The sequence below is a fragment of the Lynx canadensis genome, chromosome B3 (assembly GCF_007474595.2).
Source record: "Lynx canadensis isolate LIC74 chromosome B3, mLynCan4.pri.v2, whole genome shotgun sequence".
NCBI lineage: Eukaryota > Metazoa > Chordata > Mammalia > Carnivora > Felidae > Lynx > Lynx canadensis.
The window spans coordinates 60561646-60588583 of record NC_044308.2 but is presented as its reverse complement, the minus strand read 5'-3'; the positions used below and the strand labels follow the sequence as shown (position 1 = coordinate 60588583).

General features: G+C 40.3%; 1 protein-coding gene and 1 pseudogene across 5 annotated transcripts in view; both read right to left on the bottom strand.

Annotated features, from left to right (window-relative positions):
* Window positions 1–24098, bottom strand: part of ZNF106 (zinc finger protein 106) — a 66429-nt gene extending 42331 nt beyond the window's left edge. For 4 of the 5 annotated variants that reach the window (XM_032593661.2, XM_030318407.1, XM_030318409.1 and 1 more), the window contains exon 1: window positions 23965–24098. The gene's annotated coding sequence lies outside the window, so the exon portion shown is untranslated. The remainder of the gene's footprint in view (window positions 1–23964) is intronic. The other variant, XM_030318412.1, reaches the window with a different exon arrangement.
* Window positions 710–1390, bottom strand: LOC115516044 (annotated as a pseudogene).
* Window positions 24099–26938: the final 2840 nt, after the last annotated feature.

Sequence of the window (26938 nt, the reverse complement as noted above, 5' to 3'; positions counted from 1 at the left end):
CACACTGGTAAATGAAAATTCGAACTTTGGAAGTCATCCTCGATCCCTCTTTCTCACCCCATATCCACCCTCATCAGCAAATCCTGCCACTCCCATGCTGAAATGCATCCCAAACCCACCCCCGCCTCACTACTTAGCAGGTCTGTTATCTCACATGGCACTAGCCTACTGACCTGAGTCTCTAGCTCCACTCGTGTCCTCTCATAGTCTATTCTCAAAACAGGAGCCAAAGATTCTCACAACAGGATTCTTTTAAAATTTAAGTCAGATCACTTAACTACTCTGCGCAAAATCTTCCAACAGATTCCCATCTCACTCACAGGACATCCAGTCCCTCGCCATTGGCCACAATATCTGCTTCCCTCAATCTAACTCCATGCCCCTCCACACTGCCCTTCTTGCTAGTCCTGGATCACACCAAGGATTCTCCTACCTTAGAGTTTCTATATGCCCTATTCTCTCTGCCTGGAATATGCTTCCTTAAGATGTCCTTATGGCTCTCATAGCTCATTCTCTCCAGTATCTAAAATGTTGCTTCATCAGGGAGGCGTTACCTGACCTATACAATCCTATATCTTTTGCTCCCCATTCCTTCTTCCTATTGATCTGCTTATTTTATTTTTTTGCTGCAAAAACTTTGGGAGAGGCTCAGGCAGAAGCCTGATACCAAGGGGATGCCAGAGGGCCCCTCAGAGGGCCCCAGAGGCTCTCAGTCATGCTTGAGGGTGAGCCTTTGGAAGAGATACCTGCCCAGCCAGCCTGGGGACCAGCCAGCTTGCAGAGGTTTGTCAGGTGGTTGCCCATCTTCTTGATGGTTTCACCTGCTCATCAAGTACATGCCTCTCCAAGAAATCACAGAGATGAGGGTCTGCATGGGCAAAACCCAAGGCATGCAGATACAAAAAGGCCTGGTTCAGTTTCTTCTCCAAGACCATAGTGTCTCCCCTAGCGTCCAAGGTTTCACCCCACCCATCTTGGGACAGCTTCTGCATATTGTGTTAGAGGGTGCGGCCACCCACTAGTTTTTGCATCTTGAGGAGACAGTGGGCACCCCCACACTTCTCCTCAGTTAACTTGTAGAAGTGCCAGAGTCACAACATCATGGTTGATATATAAGCCCAGAGAGAAGTAGGTGTAGGAAACCTGCAGATACAGGTTGACCAGGAGGTTGACAGCAGCCACCACCTCAGGGGAATAATTCTGACGAATCCAGGAGCTCATGTTTAGCAATAAGGAACTAATCTTAAAAACAAAACCAAAAACCACAGTGTTAGCTGGTCTCAGAGGCAAGGGATAGCTTAGAAGATGGATCTGAAGGTTGTGACTGGAAAAGAGGTTGGAAAGTGGTAGAAGGCTGGAAGAAGGGGTATCCCTGGGTCTGATACATCCAAATACTGTTGAAGGAAGAGGCAGATCCATGGAACTACTGAGTATGCTACCTGATTTTTATATATTTTTTTTTAATTTTTTTTTCAACGTTTATTTATTTTTGGGACAGAGAGAGACAGAGCATGAACGGGGGAGGGGCAGAGAGAGAGGGAGACACAGAATCGGAAACAGGCTCCAGGCTCTGAGCCATCAGCCCAGAGCCCGACGCGGGGCTCGAACTCACGGACCGCGAGATCGTGACCTGGCTGAAGTCGGACGCTTAACCGACTGCGCCACCCAGGCGCCCCTGATTTTTATATTTTTAATAGCACTGTGGTAGGCTGTTTCTGTAGAGGGCCACAGCATTATCTCCCACCCTGTGTATTCTTTTGCAATTTAATCTTATCACCACCACCCATCGAAGGTGTGGTTCATTTTCCCTTCCCCAGCCACAGTCTGTGGGAAGCCCAAGCCACAAGGAGAGGACAAGGGGAAAAGAACTGAGGCCCAGCTGAGCACCCAATGACCAGCACCATCTGACAGCCATGTTGGGTGAATGAGCCATGTCAGGTAAGCCGCCAATGAGGGTCCCCAAGTAAGACGACTTAAAGAATCATGCAGACGAGACTTTTCAACCCTCAGAATGTTAAGAGACAGTAAGATATTTCTTTTAAGCCAGGAAATTTTGGGCTAGCTTGTTAAACAGCAAAAGACATCTGAGGCAAGTATCTCTTACTACCCGAAATAGCATATATTTATTTTTAATTCTTAATTCTATTTCCAGGGACTTTGTATATTTTGTTCACTAGTATAGATCTAGCACTTAAAACCATGTTTGCCATAATGCGGGCATCCCATAAGCATTTGTAGAACTGTTCCAAACGGAACTATCTTTGGTTACCAAATGTGAGATAGAGCTGAGTAAATACTGAGGTTTGGATTAAAACCAGAAGGTTTATTTTACAATCCTCTAGCGCTAGCATATTTTTCTCTTATGTCCCTTCAAAGATGCCTTACATGAGAATTTAATTTCACTTCCCAAGCATCACTGTTTTTCCTTCCACACATGAAACACCAGGCTCTAACAGACATATCTGCTTCCTTGCCTGGATTCACTCCTGAGGGACCTTAAAATTGTGAAGTAATGAAGTTATAAACTACCCTAATTTAATCTGTAACTCCTAGACAACATGGTGGAAGGACCAGTAAGGAAGAGACCTATAGTTTTCTACTTCTCCTGGTCACTCAGCAATTTCCTTGCTATTGCAACCCACTTCATACGATTCCTGAATGTCTGAAATAATTTCATTCAACAAGGGGCGCTTGGGTAGCTCAGTTGGTTGAGCATCTGACTCGTGATTTCAGCTTAGGCCATGATCGCAGGGTCATGGGATCGAGTCCCACACTGGGCTTCACATTGAGGGTGGAGCCTGTTTAAGATTCCTTCCCTATTCCCCCACCCCTGCCCTCTGCCCCTCTCCCCAGCTAGTGCACTCTCTCTAAACTAACTTTTTTAAAAAAACACACCAAAACAAGATTATAAGGTAAAATTTTGGCCATTTGAGAAAGCTGAATGTCAACTACCTAATACAACAAAGAAAAAGACCTTTATGAATAAGTACAATATTATTCGTGCTTCTAATACTGCTACTACCTCTTAGATCTCAAAATTAACACAAATCTCTGGTACTCAGTGCCAATGCATCATTATTCTTTTAATTCTCTTATATCTTAATGTTTACTTCAACTTTAATTACTATTTACATACAGTATTTTGTTTCATTCAACAAGCATTTATTGAGCACCAAGCACTGTTCTAAGAGTTGGGGAAACAATCATAAAGAAGGTATGTCCAGAATTTTTTTTAAGATTTTAAGTAATCTCTACACCCAACGTGGGGCTTGAGCTCACAACTTTGACATCAAGAGTCATACGCTCAACTGAGCCAGCCCAGCTCTATCCTGTACAGAAATGTTTTTTATATTGCTTCAAGTTATTAATCATCAAAGCAAAACAGGAACAAAAAACTTAGAAGCAACAGAGTTGATGAAAAAGTTTGACTTTCTGGCACAAGCAACAACAGCTATTGTGGTGTTTTTATATATTTAGTCAAGTAAGAACTAAGCACTAACTAGCCAATTAACTCCTAGTAAATGGATACAGAAATAAAGTCATATAATAAAATATTCCTGTGCAACCACTCTGGAAAACAGTATGCAGGTTCCTCAAAAAATTAAAAATAGAACTACCCTATGGCCCACCAATTGCACTACTAGGTATTTCTCTAAAGGATACAAGAATGCTGATTCGAAGGGGCACATGCACCGCAATGTTTATAGCAGCATTATCAACAATGGCCAAATTATGGAAAGAGCCCAAATGTCCACTGACTGATGATGGATAAAGAAGACGTGGTGTGTGTGTATGTGTGTGTGTGTGTGTGTGTGTGTGTGTGTGTGTGTGTGTATGTATATACATACATATATATATACATACATACATATATATATAACGGAACACTACTTGGCAAAGAAATAGAATGAAATCCTGGCCATTTGCAACAACGTGGATGGAGCTAGAGGGTATTACACTAAGCGAAATAAGTCAGTTGGAGAAAGATATGATATGATTTCACTCATACGTGGAATTCGAGAAAAACATGAACATAGGGGAAGGGAAGGAAAAAGAAGATAAAAACAGACAGGGAGGCAAACCATAAGAGACTCTTTACAGAGAACAAACTGAGGGTTGCTGGAGGGGAGGTGGGTGGGAGGATGGGCTAAATGGGTGATGGGCATTAAGGAGGGCACTTGTTGGGATGAGCACTGGGTGTCATATGTAAGAGACGAAGTATTAAATTCTACTCCTGAAACCAATACTACACTGTATGTTAACTAATTTGGATTTAAATAAATAAAGATAAAATAAAATATTCTCTATCAACCTGTTAACCAAAGACTCCCTCTTATTATTTATTTTTCCTTTCACAAGCTCCATGTTTCGACTCTGCATGAATTAAGTAAATTCATTTTAACGTCTGTAAAAAAATTAAAAAGTATAACTGCTAACAAAGCATTTAATCAATAAGGAAGACCTAGTATTTAAGTACTGAATTGACAGGATTCCAGCCAAAGACAAAGGAACTTTAATTTCTATATCTTTAATCTGGGTTAATATATGATTTCCATTAAGCTCTCTGAAATACTCAAATTAGCTCACAGCTTTCTAGATGGGAACCACTGCTCTCTTTCAAGGTCTTAAGGATTAGAAGTCAAGGAAATAGAAACCACCCAACTCTGCAATCTCAAAGTGCTTGAGAGGTTACATTACACAAGTCAAGTAAGTATATAAAAACAATTCAACTACTGCCATTCTCACTTTAACCCCCTTGAGTTTTCCTCCCATTTCACTTAAAAATACCCACTATGAAATTTTTCCAATTTTCCCCAAACTGTGAGAAATATCTGTGATATTTCTTAGTCATAACAGCCTTAAAAGTCCCATAATAAATACCTTTTCTCAACATTCTAATTGCTATGCTGTCAATACAATTACCATGCCTGTGGACAAAAACCATATTACTGATTCTTTTCCTTCAGATTCCTGTATTTAGTCATACAGGAGTCCTAACAGATTTCTATTTTTCATTTTTGCTATCTATTCTTCAATGTGATGAACCCGTAAGACCTTACAGGTCTATCTATCCTCCCTTCAACCAACTGCTCCACCCATTAAAGATTCCTGCCTTGGCTCCTGCCCCCCAGTATATAAAGAAGTTCTAAACCCAAGCAGTACAGCAGAATCATCCACATCGCTTATTAATAAAAAGAAATACAGTTGTGTAGGCAGAGTAGAATTATTACACTGGAATTTCCAGAGACTCCATTTTGTGCCTCATTATGCTCATTATCCCCACCCTTATACAAGGGTAGTCACTCAAAAGTGATTTAAATAGGTCAGAAAGACACATTTCCCAGTAACCGCTATCTCACAACTCTGTAGTCCATCTCAAACATCAATGTTACAATATTTCTCCAAATATTTATTATGTAACTCAAGGCTGAAAAACACTGTTTGGTGTCAAAGAACTTTATTTGCAACACTGTCACATTATCTCATTTTACTGTTTAAACAACCTGCAATGTAAGTAAGTACAGGCTGTTTGATGGTAGGTTATGTCTGGTCTCCCTCACCTTCCCATGAGGAAGCGATCTGTTTATAAACCTCCTAAGATTCATTACAATAAACACAGTAGTTCTTAAGATATTTGAACTCTGACCTAATTAAAGCCAACGCAGACTTCACAGGACAATAATACACTGTGAAACAGTGAAGAAAAAAAAAAAGCTTAGGGGTGCCTGGCTGGCTTAGTCGAAGGAGCATGTGACTCTTTTTTTTTTTTTTTAATTTTTTTTTTTTCAACGTTTATTTATTTTTGGGACAGAGAGAGACAGAGCATGAACGGGGGAGGGGCACAGAGAGAGGGAGACACAGAATCGGAAACAGGCTCCAGGCTCTGAGCCATCAGCCCAGAGCCTGACGCGGGGCTCGAACTCCCGGACCGCGAGATCGTGACCTGGCTGAAGTCGGACGCTTAACCGACTGCGCCACCCAGGCGCCCCTGAGCATGTGACTCTTGATCTTGGGGTTGTGAATTCGAGCCCCAGGTTGGGTGTACTTAAATAAAAACTTAAAAAAGAAAGAAAAAGCTTGATTTTGGTTTGTTGAGGTGGGGAGAGTGGTACTCAGATTAGAATCCCTTTTCTGAATTCCAAAGGTAACTAACTGTGTGCCTCCATCTCAACCCTGAACAAAAAAGTAATGGATTTCTGATGAGCAAAACAGGGTAACAGACAGTGCTCAGTGACAGAGCAAGTTTTTCCTACTACCCCTAGGTTGCCCAGAAGGTTACAGAGCAAAGATATGACGGGCACTTCTGGGAGGCACTCTGGGAGGGTCCTCACTTTGCTCAGTGGGCCTCCCTAGAAAGTTCCAAGGCTCCTACCTAAGGAAGAAGTGAGCTGGTAATAAAGGTCAGAAAGTATTTTTTATCACATCAACCTATAACCAGAACTTTCAAAGGCTTATTGTAGGTAGCTGTCATATTTGCTAGTTCTAACTCTTGGCTGGCTCCTGATTCCCAAGGCAAGTGATTGGTGGCTTCCTGCATCCAGTATCTTTGAGCATAAGCTTATAAGCATTTTACTCGCTAGTATTCCTACTTTTTATATCATCTGCCCTACCACAACACTTAGCAAGAGTACATGTACTAACCACTCTTTATTAGTAAGCATAGGGCTAACACAAAGACCGGAAGTTAAGTCTGTGACTCAGAAAAAGGCATTAAAAGTTGTGCCCCTCTCAAGTGAAGCTTGCCCAGGCAAGGAAACAAGGAAAGGAACAAGAAACAACCAGGCAAGGAAAATGGAAAGGGTGGACTACAGATCCCTTAACTCAGAACTACCATCAGGTTCCAATTCTTTACTCAATTCTGGAACCTGGCAAGCATTATATCTTAGAATGAAAAGTAACTGAAAAAGAAACTGGGGTAACACCAACCTTAACGAGGTAATATAAAATACTAGCAAATGTTATCGTCATATAACAGAGTAGATCATAAACCCAAGGACAGGTTATGTGACCACTGTTTTAAAAGTATAACTGGGTAGCTTGTTGCATTTATTTAGCAATTTAAAAAATTTTTATTCCTGTATTCAACCCATCTTTTATAGATATTAAAATTTAAAATTCTGTGACATGAAATTTTAAATTCTGTGGCATGAATTACAATCCCTGCAAGCTAATGAGTGACTCTAGCTAACTTGCCCAACATTCTCCTCAAAAAGCTTCATTGTTCTCCATGCATCTTCTTGCTAACAATATGTTCAATAATCTTCATCCACTTTTTTTTTTTTAATTTTTTTTTTCCAACGTTTATTTATTTTTGGGACAGAGAGAGACAGAGCATGAACAGGGGAGGGGCAGAGAGAGAGGGAGACACAGAATCGGAAACAGGCTCCAGGCTCTGAGCCATCAGCCCAGAGCCTGATGCGGGGCTCGAACCCACGGACCGCGAGATCGTGACCTGGCTGAAGTCAGACGCTTAACTGACTGCGCCACCCAGGCGCCCCTCATCCACTTTATACAAGTATGATTATAATAACAATCATCTTCACTATTCTTTTTGTAGAAATTTTTAAGTTCATGGTTAACTATAGTCATGGTGTAATACAGTAAAACATTTACTTTAGCAGTTTAATTGCCGTTAATAGCTTCCTAGGGGCACCTGGGTGGCTCAGTCAATTAAGTGTCTGACTTCAGCTCATGTCATGATCTCATGGTTCATGGGTTCAAGCACAACGTCAGGCTCTGTGTGGACAGCAGGGAGCCTGGAGCCTGCTTCAGATGCTTGTCTCCCTCTCTCTCTGATCCTCCCCTGCTCGCACTCTTTCTCTCAAAAATAAATAAACATGAAAACAATTTTTTTTTAAAATAGCCTCCTAAATGCCTTCGTCCTATATTTAAAAAATTATTGAGTCTGCAAAGGTCACCATATATTTCATCAGATTTTAGGGAGGAATTTATGTGCTAAAGCAGTGGTGTCTGCAAATTTCTGAATTTGCAAAACTCCTCAACATCACTTTGTAAATGTCAAAAATCTACTGTTTACTAAAAGCTCACATGCATACAGTGATAGATCCAAATATCTCAGTAAGTAAGTAGTAAAAAAAAATATGCTTAGACAAAATTTGGTACTGTTCAAAAGTTCAGCATTCCAACAGCATGGAAATTTTCCCAGAGCTCTAATTTACCTTGAAATTGTCACCTTAAAAAGAACAGCTATATAATATCCTCCTAACAGGTCCCAGCACCCTCTCTCAAACCACTCTCAGGTATTCCTGTACTTTCCCAATTCCTTACACTGCAGCAGAAGTAATCTCTTTAAAATACAAATCTGTTCATAATATTCTCTTTTCTCCCTATACTGTGTTTTGGAAAATTTCAAACACAAAAATGCTGAAAGGTTCTCATAGTGAACATCCCACATCCAAGTTCCCATATATCCCTATATCTATTACCTAGATTCTGCCATATAACATTTTACTATATTTGCTGTATCAGAAAGATCACTTAATCGTAAATGTATTATGATTTGTTAATATTTTGCTCAGAATCATACGGGGCTCTATGTACATAAGGCATGTTTCTGTAATTTTCTTTTAAATCTGTAACATCTTTATCTGGTTTTAGTTATTAGGGTAATGATGCACTAGTGAAATGAGTTTGGAAGTGATTCCCTTCTGTCTATTTTCTGGAAGTTTAAGATTGATGTTATTTCTTCTTTAATTTTTTTTAATGTTTATTTCTGAGAGAGAGAGTACGAGCAGAGGAGGGGCAGAGAGAGAGGGAGACACAGAATCTGAAGCAGGCTCCAGGCTCCCTGCTGTCAGCACAGAGACTGACAAGGGGCTTGAACCCAAAAACTGTGAGATCATGACCTGGGCCGAAGTCGGACACTTAACCAACTGAGCCACCAAGATGCCCCTATTTCTTCTTTAAATACTTCACAGAATTCAGGGCGCCTGGATGGCTCAGTCAGTTGAGCATCAGACTTGATCTCAGCTAGGATCTTGATCTCAGGATCATGAGTTCAAGCCCCGCATTGGGCTCTGCACGGTGGTGAAGCCTACTTAAAAAACAAAAACAAACAAAAAGTACTTGATAGAATTCATCAGTGAAACCATTATGGCCCTGAGTTTTCTTTACGGAAGTTTTTTTTTTTTTTTTTTTTATCATTATCCCGTTTCTTTAATATGAGTTTATTCAGATTTTGTTTCAACTTGTGACAGCTTTAGTATGTTGATATTTTCAAGAAACTGCACAGTTACATTGTCAAATTTTTTGGCGTAAGGTTGTTTATAATATCCCCTTATTGTTCTACAGGATCTGTAGTGATAAATCCCTTGCATTCCTGATATTAGTAATTTGTGTTGTTTTTATTAGTGTATCTATGGGTTTATCAACATTATTAATCTTTTCAAAGAACTTCTGGCTTTGTAATTTTGTCTATTGTTTGTCTTTTTCTATTTCACTGATTGCTTCTGTTGTCGTTATCATTTCTCTCCTCCTGTCTACTTTGGATTTATCTTGCTCTTTGTTTACTAGATCCAAAAGGTAGAACTTTAGGTCACTATCTTTAGACCTCCTTTTTCTAAAATAAGTGTTTAAAGTTATATACTTCCCTCTAAGCATGCCATTAACTGCATCCTACAAATTTTTTTTTTTAATTTTTTTTTCAATGTTTATTTATTTTTTTTGGGACAGAGAGAGACAGAGCATGAACGGGGGAGGGGCAGAGAGAGAGGGAGACACAGAATCGGAAACAGGCTCCAGGCTCCGAGCCATCAGCCCAGAGCCTGACGCGGGGCTCGAACTCACGGACCGGGAGATCGTGACCTGGCTGAAGTCGGACGCTTAACCGACTGCGCCACCCAGGCGCCCCTGCATCCTACAAATTTTTAAAGCACTTTTTAATAAACTATGTATATCAGAATAGTTTTAGATTTACAGAGAAATTGCAAAAATAGTAAAGCACCCCTATATACCACTCCTAGTTTCCTGTATTATTTATACCTTGCATTAGTATAATAGTTTGTCATAATTAATAAACCAATATTGATAATTATTAATTTAACTCCATATTTTATTTCCATATATTTTTTTTAAATGCTTATCTATTTATTTTTGAGAGAGAGTACATGCAAGGGGGGTAGAAGCAGAGAGACAGAGAGAGAAAGAGAGAGAGAGAAGCCAAAGCGGGCTTCACACTGTCAGTGCAGAGCTCGATGTAGGTAGGGCTTGAACTCATGAACTATGAGATCATGACTTGAGCTGAAGTCAGACACTTAACCAACTCAGCCACCCAGGCACCCCAAGGAGATTTTTTACCTAATATCCTTTTTCTCTTCCAGGATTTCAACCAGGATACCACATTACATTTGGTCATGATGCCTCCTCAGGCTCCTCTTGGCTATTACCATTATCCCACAAATTTTGATGCTGTATTTTCACCATCCAGTTCAAATCACTATCTCTCTTGTGATTTCTTCATTGATATAGGTTTAGAAGTTTAACTGAATTTTCAAATATTTGTGGGATATTTTAGTCATCTTGATTTCTACTTTAATCCCATCATGGTCAAAGAATATATTCTATATTATTTCAATCCTTTCAAATTTATTGAGACATGATTTACAACCTGGTATCTGGTTTATAAATACACTTGGGGAAAAGAAATGTATTCTGTAGTAGTTGGGTGCAGATCTATACTGATTTTTTTGTTTCTTTAGCTATCAGTTATGGAGAAGAATGTTAAAGTCTCTATGATTGTTACCCATTTTTAAAAATTTTTTTTAGTTTATTTTGAGAGAGAGTGAGCATGAGCAGGGGAGGGGCAGAGAGAGAGGTGAGAGAGAGAATCCCAAGCAAGCTCTGCACTGTCAGCACAGAGCCTGACATTGGGCTCAAGCTTATGAACTGCGAGATCATGACCTGAGCCAAAACCAAGAGTTGGATACTTAATGAGCCACCCAGGCACCCCTTTTCTTTAATTGTATCAATTTTTGCTTGATGTATTATGAAGCTGTGGTGTTTGGCACATATGTGTTTATGATAATGTCATGAATTGACATTTTTATCATTATGAAAAGACCCCCTTAACTCTGGCAACACGCTTAATTTTTTTTTAAGCTCATTTATTTTGAAAGAGACAGCAAGCAGGGTAGAGGCAGAGAAAGATGTGGGAGAGGGAGGGAGAGGGAGAGAGAGGGAGAGAGAGGGAGAGAGAGGGAGAAGGAGAGAAACTCGAGCAGACTCCACACCCCCAAAACAGAACCTGATGTGGGGCCTGAACCCATGAACTGTGAGATCATAACCTGGGCCAAAATCAAGAGTCAGATGCTCACCCGAGTGAGCCACCCAGGGGTCCCAACACACTTTATCTTGAACTCTACTTTATCTGACATGAACATAGCCATTCTAGCCTTGTTATGCTTACTGACTGAAAGACACATTTTTCTATGCATTTACTTTTAGCCAATCTGTCTGTATGCACTGAATCAGAATATCTATTCCATTATACTAAATAAAATTCTTGATATGGGGCACCTGGGTGGCTATGTTAGTTGAGCATCTGACATCAGCTCAGGTCATGATCTCACAGTTCATAAGTTCGAGGGCCTGATTGGGTTCACTACTGTCAGCACAGAGCCGACTTCAGATCCTCTGTCTCCCTCTCTCTCTCTCAAAAATAAATAAACATAGGGGCTCCTTGGGTGGCTCAGTCAGTTGAGCGTCTGACTCCTGATTTCAGCCTGGGTCATGATCGCATGGTTCATGGGATCACACCCTGTGTGGAGCTCTGTGCTGACAGCATGAAACCTGCTTAGGATTCTCTCTCCCTCTCTCTCTGCCCCTCCCCCGCCTCAAAATAAATTATTTAAAAATAAATATTAAAAAATTGATATGGTTGGATTAGGTCTATCGTTATTTCTGTTAGGCTGTACCTGTCTTCTTTTGGATTATTCACTTTAATTTTTCTACTAGCTTTTTAGCAGTGCTTTTTCACATTTTCTCTACCATGAGTGCTCCAGGAACTACAAAATACACCCTATCATTTTACCCTGTACTCCGTGTTAATAATTTGCCACTTCAGGGGGCACCTGGGTGGCTCATTCAGTTAAGCGTCTGACTTCGACTCAGGTCATGATCTCACGGTTCATGAGTTCGAGGCCCACATCGGGCTCTGTGCTGGCAGCTCAGAGCCTGGGGCCTGCTTCAGATTCTGCGTCTGTCTCTCTCCCTGTTCGTCCCTTGCTCACACTCTCTCCCTCTAAAAACAAATAAATATTAAAAAAAATTTTTTTTAGTGGGAATGCAAGTTGGTGCAGCCACTCTGGAAAACAGTATGGAGGTTCCTCAAAAAACTAAATAGAACTACCCTACGACCCAGCAATTGCACTACTAGGCATTTATCCATGGGATACAGGTGTGCTGTTTCAAAGGGACACATGCACCCCTATGTTGATAGCAGCACTATCAACAATAGCCAAAGTATGGAAAGAGCCCAAATGTCCATCGATGGATGAATGGATAAAGAAGATGTGGTGTGCGTGCACGCGCGCGCACACACACACACACACACACACACACACACACACACACAATGGAGTATTACTCGACAATCAAAAAGAATGAAATCTTGCCATTTGCAACTACGTGGATGGAACTGGAGGGTATTATGCTAAGTGAAATTAGCCAGAGAAAGACAAAAATCATATGACTTCACTCATATGAGGACTTTAAGAGACAAAACAGATGAACATAAGGGAAGGGAAACAAAAATAATATAAAAACAGGGAGGGGGACAAAACAGAAGAGATTCATAAATACGGAGAACAAAATGAGGGTTACGGGAGGGGTTGTGGGGGGGGATGAGCTAGATGGGTAAGGGGCATTAAGGAATCTACTCCTGAAATCATTGTTGCACTATATGCTAATTTGGATGTAAATTTTAAAAAATAAAATTAAAAAAAAAAAAGGTTACATAAAAAAAATAATAATAATAATTTGCCACTTCAAGTACATTTTACAAACCTTGTAGCCATATAGGTCAACTTACCCCCAACTCCCATTCCATGCTTTATGGTGTATGTTTTATATCTATATGATGTGATGATCTCCACAAGATGATGCATCTTTATTAATCAGTTGTATATTGTTTTAAGAAATTAAAAGGACAAGATTTGTATTTATCCACTTATTTACTTTTTCTGATGCTCTTCATTCCCTGATGAAGAGTCAAGTTTCCACCTGGTATCATTTCCTTTTAGACCAAACTTTAGCATTTCTTGTAGTGCAAATCTGCTAGTAATGAATTCTCTTGGTTTTCTTTTAACTGACATTATTTTTATTTCACTTTCATTCTTGAATGCTATACTACTGAATCTGTAATTCTGGATTGTCAAGTTTTTCTTTCATCATTTTAAAGATTTTCTATTCTTTCTGGCCTTCATGATTACCCTCCTGTATATAACATGTTTTCTTTGGCTGCGTTCTGGATTTTTCCTTTTATTTTTGGCTTTCAACAGTTTGACTGTGAGGTACCTAGTCATGGTTTTCTTCATTGTTAAACTTATGGTTTGCATGGTTTTGTCTTTATCCTTCTTAGGGTGTGCTGAGCTTACAGAATCTGTCAATTTATGCCTTTCACTAACTTTGGGACGTTTTCAGCCCTTACATTTTCAAGTATTTTTTCTTCTTCCCCATTCTTTTACCTCTCCTTCTGGCACTCCAATGTAGTATGTTGGTTTTTTTATATTGCCCACAGGTCCTTGAGGATCTCTTCCTTTTTCTCTTTTACTCTTCTTCTGCTCTTCATACTGAGTAATTTCTATTGATCTTTAATTTCATGGATTCTCTCCTCAGGCGTCTCCATTCTGCTTTTAGCCCAACCAGTTTATTTCCAGTTTCGTATATTTCAACATTAGAATATCCATTTGATTATTTAATACTCATTTTTTAAAAATATTTATTTTTGAGAGAGAGCATGTACAAGTGGGGAAGGGCCAGAGAAAGGGGGAGACAGAGGATCTAAAGTGGGCTCTGTGCTGACAGCAGAGAGCCTGATGTGGGGCTCAAACTTAAACTGTGAGATCATGACCTGAGCTGAAGTCAGACACAACCCACTGAGCCACCCATGTCCCCTAATACTCATTCTTTACGAGTATATTTTCCTGTGCATCATTTTCCTTTTCTTTACTAATACATATTTTTCAAAAGTTTCAAATCCTTTCCTGCTAATTCCAACATTTGAGTATTTTAAGATTAAGATAGTCTTTTAACTTGAGAATAGGTTACATTTCCCTGATCCTCTGTATATGAGTAATTTTGGAATATATGCTGGATGTTATAAATGTTATATTGTGGAGACTCTGAATTCCTTTATATTCCTCTGAAGAGTGCCGATTTTTTTTTTTTTTAATGTTTAGTTTTGAAAGAGTGTGTGTGCATGCGCGTGCACGGGAGGGGCAGAAAGAGAGGGAAACACAGAATCTGACACAGGCTCTAGGCTCTGAGCTATCAGCACGAGCCTGATGTGGGGCTCCAACTCACAAACCGTGAGTTCATGACCAGAGCCGAAATCTGATGCTTAACCGACTGAGCCACCCAGGTGCCCCCAAAGAGTGATTTTTTTTTTATTTATTTTTCTTTTAGTAGGTATGTAAATTGGTTGACTCAAACTGCAAACTCTGTTTCTTATGTAGTTGAAATCTCAATTCAGTTATTTCACCCTTAGCTGAACTTCTTAGAGTCTGTTCTACACATGCATAGTTCCACACTCTGTCAAGATTTCAGTAGAGTTCATTCACAAGAGTTTGAGGCTTCTCTATTTTCCAGGATTCTCCTTTTACTTCCCAATAGGTGTGTTTGCCTAGAGCCTTATCTTTTGGTTCTTCAGGCCAAAGACACTAGAAGTTTAACATCAGAAATTTAACCACCCTACCTGGCACAGACTAGAGCCATAAAAATGGGAAATCATGTGCATCAGTTCCTCAAGTGTTAATTCCCTTCCAGAATCTGTTTGCTCTGGGTAACTCTCCAGTGATTTTAGTTGTTTTATGTACTTCTGATTTAATAGCTGTTATCTGCAGGAAGGTCTGCCAGTAGGAGCTTACTAAGCCATGATCAGAACTAGACACATGCTTACACTTTTCAGAGCCTTCAACCTGACTGAATGGCTCCAGGCAATGTTCAAGCAGGTGAGGGTGATCAAAGAAGACATGCCCCTCCGTCTTGTGATGCAGTGGGAGGCCCTAGGTCTAGTGACAAATCTGCTAGGGTCTAGGATGATTCTTGAATGGCAGATGTCTTTCATGAAATGGCTCAGGATTCTAGTCTACTTCCATTTCACCTCAACCTAAACATTCACTTCTATGATTCCTTCAACCATACAATGAAAAAGCCATACAATGAAAAAGCCAAGACCATACACTCTAAGTTTATTTATTTACTTATTTTGAGAAAGAGAGAGAGAGAGCAGGGGAGGGGCAGAAAGAGAGGAAGAGAGAGAATTCCAAGCAGAGCCCCATGCAGGACTCAAACTCATGAACTGTGAGACCATGACCTGAGGCAAAGTTGAATGCTTAACCGACTGAGCCACCCAGGCGCCCCAAGACCATAAGCTCTTATGTTTTATGCCTCAGTTCTTTACTTTTAAAAGCCCCTTAGGGCGCCTGGGTGGCTCAGTCGGTTGAGCGTCCGACTTCAGCTCGCGTCACGATCTTGCAGTTCATGAGTTTAAGACCCACGTCAGGCTCTGTGCTGAGAGCTCAGAGCCTGGAGCCTGTTTCAGATTCTGTGTCTCCCTCTTTCTCTCTCCTCCCCCACTCATGCTCTGTCTCTCTCGTCTCAAAAATAAATAAACGTTAAAAAAAATTTTTTTTAATTAAAAATAAATAAATAAAAGCCCCTTGGCCTGGGTGGCTCAGTCAGTTAACTGTCTGTCTTTGGCCTAGGTCATGACCCTGCTCTTCCCAAGTTCGAACCCCATGTCAGGCTCTATGCTGACAGCTTAGAGCCTGGAGCCTGTTTTGGATTCTGTGACGCCCTCTCTCTCTCTGCCCCTCCCCCACTCACATTCTGTCTCTCTCTCTCTCTCAAAAATAAACATTAAAAATAAATAAATAAAAAATAAAAAAGCCCTTCAATGCATCCAAGTATTTAAGATCAAAAACCAAAATACTTAACAAAGTCCTCCAAAGAGCTGTTTCATATGCTGGTCCCTCTCCCTGGAATGTTTTTATTCCTTTCCATCTAGGTAACTATTCATCCTTCAAATCTCAGTCCAAATGTCATTTGCCTGGGGAAGCACTCCCTGATCTCTCAGATTAGGCCATACTCCCTCATACACACTTCTCTCCTAAAATCCTGTGCCTCCTTCATACCACTTATCACATCTGTGACTATTTCTGAGGCAGACAGTAGAGCAGCAGTTCTCAACCATATCAGACACAATACCCTCTTTTTTTTCCCTAAAATGTTACGGGAATTTTCATTCATCCATAAATATGAGACATGATTATAACAATCCCCAGTACGGGGCGCCTGGGTGGCTCAGTTGGTTAAGCGTCTAACTTCAGCTCAGGTCATGATGTTGCGGTTCGTGAGTTCGAGCCCCACATCGGGCTCTGTGCTGACAGCTCAGAGCCTGGAGCTGCTTCAGATTCTGTGTGTATTTCTCTCTCTGTCCCTCCTGTTCATGCTCTGCCTCTCTCTCTCAAAAATAAATAAGAAAACATAAAAAAAAAAAAGAGAGAGAAACAATCCCCAGTATGGTCTTCAAGCCGCTGTCCCAAAGGTCACCATGGAATTTTTCTTTCAAGGTATTTATACCTTTTTATTATAAATATTTTATAATAGCTCCTACCCTTACTGAAATTCAGAGCGACTGTAACTTACTTACACATGTCAAATTTTAAATATCAATATAAGGGCACCTGGGTGGCTCAGTTGGTTAAGTGTCCAACTTCATCTCAGGTCATTTTCTCACAGTTCATGAGTTCCAGCTCTGGATCAGACTCTGTGCTGTCAGCATGGAACCTATTTCAGATTCTCTCCCCTCCACCACAGCCCGCCACCTCCCCTGCTGGTACCTGTTCTCTCTCAAAAATAAATAAAACATTTTTTTAAAAAAATTAAAAAAAATAAAATAATATTTATTTCAACATGTAAATGCTTGGGCATGACTATATTAGATGAAGACTATGAGTGTGAAAACTGCAAATACAGACTGATAAAAGCATGTTATATCGTTGATGAAAATACCAGGAACGTGATACGATCTTCCAAAATAGTGACCAACTCTTTGTAAACTCTGAAATAAAGAAAGTACAGGGGCGCCTGGGTGGCTCAGTCGGTTAAGCGGCCGACTTCGGCTCAGGTCATGATCTCGCCGTCCGTGAGTTCGAGCCCCGCGTCGGGCTCTGTGCTGACAGCTTAGAGACTGGAGCCTGTTTCAGATTCTGTGTCTCCCTCTCTCTGATCCTCCCCTGTTCATGCTCTGTCTCTCTCTGTCTCAAAAATAAATAAACGTTAAAAAAAAAATTAAAAAAAAAAAGAAAATACGATCTCTTGATTTACACAGTAACTGTGCTCTATGCAAAAACAAAACAGAACAAAAAATAATTCATGTGTAAAACAAATTAGTTCTAAGTTCATGTGATCAGAAACAGATTTTTCACCTACATGAACATCCTCTGGGCCATTTGAAAGTGATGTAAAATGTACAACAGGTTTTTACTGTATAGGGTAGGGATGTTCTTTACATTGCAGGATGTCTAACAACTGGATCTTTATCCAGTAAAGTCAGTGTCATCCTCTCAATGATTTTGAAACTAAAAATACCCCCCAAATTTCCAAACCTCCCTAGGAGATGATCTCAAACTCATTAAAAACCACTACATTAGGGTAAAGGAAGATAGCAAGATCTCTATAACCAGACTGCTTGTGTTTGAAACCTAGCTCTATCACTTACTAGCTGTGTGTGATCTTGACCAAGTAGTTTAACCTTTTTGTGCTTCAGTTTCTACATTCATAAAACAAAAATATTATCAGAATCAATGTCATAGAGCTGTTACGAGGAATCAATTAGAAAATCCATATTAAGTGTTTGGCACAAAGTTGGTACCAAATCTTTGCTATAGTCATTAGTATAATTATTTGCTTAATGACTGTCTCTCCCAATAGACAGTAAACTCCATTACAGCTAGCAGGAATGTCTGTTGTGTTCATTACTTTATTCCTATGACCTGGCACACCATCTGGTATAGAGTAAGTACTCAATATTGAATAAATGAATGAATAAAAGTTAGCAAAGGTGTTTGGATATAAACAATAAAAACTGGAGCATAACCTTCAACCTATTATTTTAGGTTATGTTACTAAGATACTTCTATACATAAATGTCAAAATTTACCCTAATGACATACATACATATGTAGAATTTATCCAGAGAGATACCCAAGAAACTAGTAATAGGTTTTGACTCTGGGAAAAAAACTGAGGGCATGGGGGTTGGAAATTCATTTTTCACTATAGATCTTTTTGTTCTTTTCAAAAAATTAAGCAATATACATGTATCATTGTGAATTTTTTTTAATTTTCTTTTTACTCACATATTTTTTAATTTTTTTAATGCTTATTTATCTTAGAGAGAGAGAGAGAGAGAGACAGAGACAGAGAGACAGAGCATAAGTGGAAGAGGGGCAGAGAGAGAGGGAGACACAAAATCTGAAGCAGGCTCCAGGCTCTGAGCTGTCAGCACAGAGCCTGACACGGGGCCCAAATCCATGGACAGCGAGATCATGACCTGAGCCAAAGTCAGACCCTCAACCGACTGAGCCACCCAGGCACCCCTAACTCATATATTTTTTTAAATCTAGAAGACCTAAGGCACAAGAACTAAGACTGCATAATGCTTCTTTGTACAAAACTTTTTTGAAACTCCAGAAATCTGGCACAAAAACAGACACATAGACCAATGGAATAGAATAGAAACCCCAGAACTAAACCCACAAACGTATGGCCAACTAACCTTTGACAAAGCAGGAAAGAACATCCAATGGAAAAAAGACAGTCTCTTTAACAAATGGTGCTGGGAGAACTGGACAGCAACATGCAGAAGGTTAAAACTAGACCACTTTCTCACACCATTCACAAAAATAAACTCAAAATGGATAAAGGACCTGAATGTGAGACAGGAAACCATCAAAACCCTAGAGGAGAAAGCAGGAAAAGACCTCTCTGACCTCAGCCATAGCAATCTCTTACTCGACACATCCCCAAAGGCAAGGGAATTAAAAGCAAAAATGAATTACTGGGACCTTATGAAGATAAAAAGCTCTGCACAGCAAAGGAAACAACCAACAAAACTAAAAGGCAACCAACGGAATGGGAAAAGATATTTGCAAATGACCTATCAGACAAAGGGCTAGTATCCAAAATCTATAAAGAGCTCACCAAACTCCACATCCGAAAAACAAATAACCCAGTGAAGAAATGGGCAGAAAACATGAATAGACACTTCTCTAAAGAAGACATCCGGATGGCCAACAGGCACATGAAAAGATGTTCAACGTCGCTCCTTATCAGGGAAATACAAATCAAAACCACACTCAGGTATCACCTCACGCCAGTCAGAGTGGCCAAAATGAACAAATCAGGAGACTATAGATGCTGGAGAGGATGTGGAGAAACGGGAACCCTCTTGCACTTGTTGGTGGGAATGCAAATAGGTGCAGCCGCTCTGGAAAACAGTGTGGAGGTTCCTCAGAAAATTAAAAATAGACCTACCCTATGACCCAGCAACAGCACTGCTAGGAATTTACCCAAGGGATACAGGAGTACTGATGCATAGGGGTACTTGTACCCCAATGTTCGTAGCAGCACTCTCAACAATAGCCAAATTATGGAAAGAGCCTAAATGTCCATCAACTGATGAATGGATAAAGAAATTGTGGTTTATATACACAAGGGAGTACTACGTGGCAATGAGAAAGAATGAAATCTGGCCCTTTATAGCAACGTGGATGGAACTGGAGAGTGTGATGCTAAGTGAAATAAGCCATACAGAGAAAGACAGATACCATATGTTTTCACTCTTATGTGGATCCTGAGAAACTTAACAGAAACCCATGGGAGAGGGGAAGGGGGAAAAAAAAAAAAAAGAGGTTAGAGTGGGAGAGAGCCAGAGCATAAGAGACTTAAAAACTGAGAACAAACTGAGGGTTGATGGGGGCTGGGAGGGAGGGGAGGGTGGGTGATGGGTATTGAGAAGGGCACCTTTTGGGATGAGCACTGGGTGTTGTATGGAAACCAATTTGACAATAAATTTCATATATTGAAAAAATAAAAAAAAATAAAAAATAAAGAAACTCCAGAAATCATTAAGAAGTTTGACTTGCACATATATTTTGAACTTTCAGAATGTTCATCACACTAAAGAGACCTATCGCAGTTTACTGATACTCCAAAAAAGTCTAATATAATTAGAAACTGATTACCTATCCAAAAAGACATAAAGGGACAAGTAACATAACTACTAGGAGTAATAATAATTTTATATTTATATACCAGTTTATAGTTTACAAAATCTGGTGGAAAAGCATGACCTCTGAAGTAGACAAAAAATAGGTTTACTACCCCAAGTAAATTTTAATCTTTCTGAACTTCAAATTCCTTTTCTATAAAATGAGATACTACCACCTAGTAATCAGGGATTCAGTTTAAAAAAGAAGAAGCAGGGGCGCCTGGGTGGCGCAGTCGGTTAAGCGTCCGACTTCAGCCAGGTCACGATCTCGCGGTCCATGAGTTCGAGCCCCGCGTCGGGCTCTGGGCTGATGGCTCGGAGCCTGGAGCCTGTTTCCGATTCTGTGTCTCCCTCTCTCTCTGCCCCTCCCCCGTTCATGCTCTGTCTCTCTCTGTCCCAAAAATAAATAAAAACTTTGAAGAAAAAAAAATTTAAAAAAAAAAAAAAAGAAGAAGCAATTTCTTGCTGTGAGCTTTTCTTTCTAAAGGTAATTATTTACATTTTCAATAGGTAACATGTTTCAAATTTTTAACATAGAAATGGGCGTACAGCTGGTTTTAATGGAGAACTCCAATTTACCACCTGAACCCACTAATCAATCACTATCTATCACCCGCTACTATCACTAATAGCGGAAAAACTAGACTATAGAGCATAGCCTATGACATTGTACCCAAAGTGTTTAACCTGAAACCAATCAAGCATTTACCTTACCTTTGTTAGCAGTAACAAGCTAAGTGATATCACTAGGAATCAATCAGTTAAATTCAGATCATTGACAAGTCTCTTCAACAAGTTATGATGAAAAAGAAAAAAAAAAGTTAACTGTTCTAGATTTGAAAAGATTTCAAGAGACATAAAAGCCAAATGCAATGCATAAACTTTTATTGGAAATAGGATCAAAAACAGTAAAAAAGAAGAAATAAGTGGGGGGCAATTTGGGGAAATTTTTTAATTTAATTTTCTAAATGTTTTTTTTTTTTTTTTGGTAATCTCTACACCCAACGTGGGGGTCGAACTCACAGCCCTGAGATCAAGAGTTGCATGGTCTTCCCACTGAGCCAGCCAGGTGCCCCAAATTTGGGGAAATTTTAATAAAGATTAGGTTTTAGATAATATACAAGAATTAGTTGTTTCGTGTGATTATGCTATTGAGTTATGCAGGAAAAGGTTCTTTTCATTAGAGACATGTATTAAAGTGTGTAGGGGTGAAATGTCAGGAATAAAAGCAAATAGCAATGTAACAGCAAATTTGAAAAAGAATGATCAATTTACATGGGTTCAATATAGTATTTTCTCTACTTTTCTGGATGTTTAAAAGTTTTCATAAGAAATTCTTAAAAACTTATACAGAAAATAATTCCCTTCCCACTCCTGTTTCTCAGCCACTTCAACTTCCAGTCACTGTTACCAGTTTCTTCTGAATTCTTCCAGAGATATTCTAGGTATATATATACACAAATAACCACAGTTTAAACACACACACACACACACACACACACACACACACGGTTGTGAAACCTCTTTTTCACTTTTTTTTTTTTCACTTAATGTATCTTGGTTATTACTCAGTATTAGCACACAGAGGGCTGGCTCATTCTTACAAAGGCATACTTAACCAGTCCTCTACTGATGAACACTTAGGAACTCTAATTTCTTGATAGTCTCTTTCAGATTAGAAGAGAAAAAAAAACCCAACTGACTATAAGGTTTCAATTGGAGATAGCACATTCAATGTGCTTGTCTGCCTACATGTTATTTACTGGATACACAAATTAATCCTAAACTTCCCACTATGATGTTTGAATTAGGAAATGGATAACATGTATATTTCTCACAGAGCCATTCCTGGCCCCAGAACCAATTCATCTAGCATCTACCATTATTCCTTCCTTTTCTTGTACAGAAGCCTCTTATACAGCAGACTACATGTGCTGTGCTCTAAGCTAGATAAATAATTACTATTTGCAGTTTTTCCTTTTTAGATTCTCTTCTTTATCAAAGCAACTGATTATGAACTAACTTCACCAGATTCCTTCACACCCTCTTACCACCTTCCAACCCATGCTAAAGTTCTCTTCAAAAACTACCTTGTACCTTTATTTTTCTTTAATTTTTCTAAATGTTTATTTATTTTTGAGAGAGAGACAGAGTGTGAGCTGGGGAAGGGGCAGAGACAGGGAGACAGAATCCAAAGCCCTGGGGCTGAGCTGTCAGCACAGAGCCTGATGCGGGGATCGAACTCAGGAGCTGAGACTATGACCTCAGTCGATGTCAGACTCTCAACCAACTGAGACACCCAGGTGCCCCTCTAGTACCTTTAAAAGCACATACCATTCTCTAGACTCAGGAGTTAACTCTAGAAACTGTAACTGTAATGTAGTTGCTTCCCAAAAGTGCTTAGAATATCTAACTTGGTGTAACAGGAAAAAGAGGAGACTTGGCATATGTGAATTTCACCACTTACCCTAGCTAGTTTAGCTTGAGCAAATTACGGTCAAACCCTTAGGTACCTCATCAGAAATATGCTTCAAAAATCCACTTGCCATTATAGTATCTCATCAATTTTTTGTGACACACCGGAGTGTACAATGCAGCAGATGCTAAATAAATCCTAACTGAATCTAAATATTTCATGGATTCATTCACAACCAAACTCGAGAACAGGGCTTAAAACACATTTTAAGATTTCCCATGGCGTTTGGAATACTATTAGGCTTTTAGGAAGTGCTCACAAGTTATTTCGGCTTAGCTAAATTCGATATAAACCATTATGGTAGATAAAGCACCCATTTGCTAGGTAAGAGAAGAACTTCCCTTAACTCGGATGGTCCTAAGTTGTAAGAGCCAAGGAAATCTCAAACTTCCCAATAAAATGGTTAGGCTGACTCTTAAAGATGATTAAATTGAACAGACTCAAAGCATTTGAGTGCAAAGCATCTCCTCCCCATAATTATGCACCGAGATTCAGACTAAATACTAGCTTGACACGTAGTAAGCGCTCCATAAATCGTAGCTATTAAGACGCATCCCAAACGGAAAGAAGACGGAAGGAGGAAAAAGAACGGAGGCTGTCAGTCACAAGAGGTCGAAAGGTGTCCCTGGCCTGTGACCCGGAGGCCTTTAAGCACCTGGGTCTGCGGGATCCCTAAGGAACCGGGGACCAAAGGAGGTCAGCGGCCTCCCCTAAAGGTCAAGGTTCTTGCAGGCACGTTTCCTGCCGGGGCTGGAAGTAGAGTCGGAACGCCCCCGCGAGAATCTGTATCCCGAAGCCAGAAGCACCGCCTGCCCGTAAACCGCGCGGGCTCCGGGAGAAGGGGGTTGCCCCTGTGCCGCAGCCTGAACGAGCAAAAACCCGGCCACGTCCTGCAGCCCCAAACCTTAGGCGCGGACCACCGGGACCCTCCCGTTCCGAAACGCCTCAACGCAGCCCGACCCTCGATACTCACACTCACAGCCGACCCCTCCTACTCCATCAGGCCGCCAAGATCCCGGCGAGGGGACTCCCTGAGGCCCCCCCACTCAGTTTTGGGTCCGGCGGCCCACTCCGGACCCCCTCCCCGCCGGGCACCGCCGCCGCCGCCGCCAGCGCGCAGGCGCACACCGCCACCGTCACGCTCCCCTTTTTTTTCCCTTTGCTGTCCGCCTTTCTCAATAATCTAGCTTTATTTGAACACATGAGGGTGAACAACGGACACAGGGGAAAGAAGCTTTACGCAAAAAGAAAGATCAAAGGCCGGCAGGCAAGCTTGAGGAAGTTACTCTGCTACAATGAACTCAGTTGTGACTAGCCTTCCTCGTTCCTTTTTCTTTCTCTTTGTTCTTCCCCGGCCTTCCTTTTGCTTCTACTCTCTTCCTAAATCCCCAGCATTCCCTTTATGCAGTGGCAATTGTTTAAGCTACATTTCCAACCATTCCTGCCTTGGAAAATTTACTGAAATTTAATGGATGTTGCAGGAGCTTGAGGACAGACAGATATCTGAGTTCAAATTTTGATCTAGCCGCTAGTAACTTATGACTTTGGGCAAATTACAAGTTTTCTTGGAACCTCAGTTTCTTCACAGTTAAAATTAGGATAATGCTATCTCTCAGGGTGTTGCTAGGATTAAAAGACATAATATAGGTCACGTTCCTATCCATGAATGGGTGCCTGTCAAAGAGTGAACAATACATGAATACCAATGATTATATTTTTATTAATATTTAATATATTTCTTTATTAAACTTAGCCCATACACATTCCCTATTTTAGTGACTACAAATAATCAGATAAACCAAGTTACATTAGGATTAATAATGTTGTGAAGTGTTACTCCTCCCATATTATTGAGCTTCTGATAATGTCTATGTTTAACAAGACCTGCCATACCTAAAATCAAAGCAAGCACCTTCATCTATGTGTAAGTCCAGACTTGCTTAGAACTCTTTTTTTTTTTTTATGTTTTTTTGAGAAAAAGAGAGAGAGAGCATGCACACAAGCAGGGAGAGGGCAGAGAGATAGGGGGACAAAGGATCAGCCAGCTCTGCACTAACAGCAGAGAGCCTGATACGGGGCTTGACCTCACAAACTGTGAGATCATGACCTAAGCGACGTCAGACACTCGACTGACTGAGCCACCCAAGCGCCCCCAGATTTGCTTCTAAAGGATTGAGGAACTATTCTAATTGTGTGTTTGTGACATCACAATTCTTCTAAACACTCAAGGTCTGAGGTATGCTGCTCATTCTACTCTCCTTTAAAGGCATGCAATGGAAGGACTACTTTACCCTATAAGCTGAGGGCCATAGTCCAAAGAAAATCTTGTAGAAGACCAAGGTCAGCCATTGGTGAGCATCAAGGTAATCCTAGATCAGGGTTTCTTAACCTTGGCACTATTGATATTTTGGAGATGATTCTTGGGCTGTCCTGTGCATTGCAGGATACTTAGCATTCCGGGATACTAAATGCCTGTAGTATCCCCTTTATATCCGCCACCCCAATCCCTGTCGTCTTGACAATCAAAAATGTCTCCAGACACTGCCAAATGTCTGCTCAAGGACAAAAATGTTCCTGATTGAGAACCATGGCATTACACCATGGATAAATACACCATAAATAAACTCAACCATACATTTTGTCCACTTCTGCCTATAAGAAGTGATTGGTGCTTAAGAAAGCCACACACCAAGATAGAAGAGGGAGAGTTCATTTTTACCAATCTTATACAGGCCCTTGACACTGACACCAGTCCTCCAGTCTTTCTCTGATCAACTTGTTCTGTCACTTTATACAACCATATTCGAAAACTTCTCCACTTTCCTTAAAACCCCCAACTCCTTTTCTATTAGCAAATGACCTCATCTCCTATTTCACAAAGAAAACAGAGGTCATGAGATGAGAACTTCTTTAACTTCCTGTTACTAAACATACACACTTACAGACACATACTTCCTCTTATTATAATTGAGGAGATATCTTTATTTCTCTTCCAACACCATTCCTCCCACCAGTACTTTGGATTGTCTCTACTCTTATTCTCTCAAGATCTTTACCTACTAACACTTCTGTTTATTCAACTATTTTTCCCCCTCAGTTGTATGTTGCCTATCACGCTCAAGTTTCTCCTGTCTTAATTCTAACAAAAATCCAAACAACAGAAACAAAAACTTTGACCCCTTGTCTGTCAAGGCCTAACTTTCCAAAAGCATTTTATAACCTCTCCCTACTTTTGCACCTCCCCTCTCTCGAAATTGCTGCAACCTATCTTTCAACTTAATCATTCCACCACATAGCTTTCACTAAGATCACCAATGACCTCTGTGTTACAATATACAAAAGATATTTCTCAGGGTTCACTTTCCTGACCCTTAGAAGTAGATTCCTTCGAAGTGCTGTTATTATTTTTTTTAATTATTAATTTCCAGCACTGTGCTCTATTCTTAGAGGTACCCAGAAGAGTTCCTGGACCTGTTTAAAACCCTTCAATGGATTTCTGTAGCCATAGTATAAAGTCCAGGCTCACTTAAGCTTGCACACTAAAGTCCAGTATAAAGTGCAAGACCTACCAAGATCTAGCCCGTTGCCGACTATTTAAAGGTTATTCCCCACTTCACCTGGAGATACACGATGAGCTCTAAGCCTCTCAGCAGAATGAACTACAAGGAATTTACAGAAAGTGCTATGTTCCTAGTGGCAAAGGCTGTTTCCGCAGGCTGGAAAACTATCACCCTCTATCCCAGACTTCTAGGAGAATTCCTACTTAGCCTTCCTGATTGAAAAGTCGCTTTCTCTGGGAACCCTTCCAGACATCCCTAAGGATAAGGTGCAGCTTTCATTGTGCACCGACTCCGCCTCGGACTTCCTGATGCCACTCACTAAATTCTACCCACTATTATTTGTTTACATATCGATCTCCAATCTAGATAGATCAAAAGATCCTGGAG